Source organism: Amphimedon queenslandica, unplaced genomic scaffold (genome assembly GCF_000090795.2).
Source record: "Amphimedon queenslandica unplaced genomic scaffold, v1.1 AMPQUscaffold_12122, whole genome shotgun sequence".
Taxonomy (NCBI): Eukaryota; Metazoa; Porifera; class Demospongiae; order Haplosclerida; family Niphatidae; genus Amphimedon; species Amphimedon queenslandica.
The window spans coordinates 14,207-15,479 of NW_003547639.1; the positions used below are offsets into that span (position 1 = coordinate 14,207).

General features: G+C 32.0%; 1 long non-coding RNA gene across 1 annotated transcript in view; it reads left to right on the forward strand.

Annotated features, from left to right (window-relative positions):
- Positions 1-1,220, forward strand: part of LOC109588386 (uncharacterized) — a 6,577-nt gene extending 5,357 nt beyond the window's left edge. The window contains exons 6-10 of the long non-coding RNA XR_002188139.1: positions 139-278; positions 344-419; positions 504-591; positions 762-927; positions 1,173-1,220. This is a non-coding gene — a long non-coding RNA (uncharacterized LOC109588386). The remainder of the gene's footprint in view (positions 1-138; positions 279-343; positions 420-503; positions 592-761; positions 928-1,172) is intronic.
- The last annotated feature ends 53 nt before the right edge of the window (positions 1,221-1,273 follow it).

Here is a 1,273-nt window from a genome sequence, read left to right on the forward strand (position 1 = left end):
TTAAAGTACAATGTAGAGTAGAATTTGTGTCACAAGAGTAGGATTTTCATTTCGTATTTTCGTTGGTCGTTCGGAATCCTACTCAATCTTGTTTTTTTAATTTTTTATGTTTTGTATCCTCTTCTCTCTCTCCTATAGTTGAGTTATGCTGATATGATGAAGAGACTTGATCCGTTACGTAAAGAATTGAAGGATTTGGAAACCAAAGCTGAGGACACTTGTCAAAAAGGAGAAGAAATAAAAAAAATAATAGCAGAACTTGAAGCCTCTATAGCAAAGTAAAGAACAAAACAAAATACATTAAAAGTGAAACTTATATTTTTAATTTTATTTCTTTACTTAGATATAAAGAAGAATATGCAATAGTTATATCTGATGCTATTGTTATTAAGAATGATTTATCGACTGTTGAGAAAAAGGTAATCAAAGTACAATGTATTTTAATAGTTAAAGATACATTAATTATCTTTTATTACTAATTTAATTCATTAATTATTCATTAGGTGAGTTCCTCCTTCGTTTGTGTCACCTTGAGAAGAGTCTCCTCACTGCATTGAACGAGGTCAAGGGTCGTATCCTAGACAACAGCAGGTACCCCCAATTCTAATAATAGTAACAACACATCTAAATATAGTAACAGCTATTACATGATGTAATCATTAATGTGTTTATTTTTAGAATCATCACTAATAATAGTAATAACACTTCTAAATATAGTAACAATTATTACATGATGTAATCTTTGTTGTGTCTATTTTTAGAATCATTACTGAGCTTGAGACTCTTAAGGAAGGGGCTGCAGAAGTTCAGAGGAAGATGGAGGAGACTGATACTGTAATGGCTGAAGTTGACAGAGTCTCCCAGCAATACCTGCCTCTCTCCACCTCCTGCTCTGCCATGTACTTCACTCTGGAGTCACTCAATCAGGTAATTGAAATCATGTGACTGTCGTGTGATTTAGCGATACTTTATTTTGATGGTTTTGCTTGAAAAGTACATTAGGCCAGCTTTTAATCAGCAAATTTGTCCACGCATGTATTACTAAACATTTCACTATTGAAAATTTTGATTGCAAAATGCCAGAAAGAATTAATGTATTATTATCTTAAATTAGTTGTTTTTATAGTGTAATTGCTCATTCCTATTTCTATTTTTCCTTCTTTTATTCTTAGGTTCATTTCTTGTACCAGTATTCCTTCCAATTCTTCCTGGACATATTTCAAAATGTACTGACAGTCAATCCTAATCTGAAGGGACAGTCTGATTATGCTAA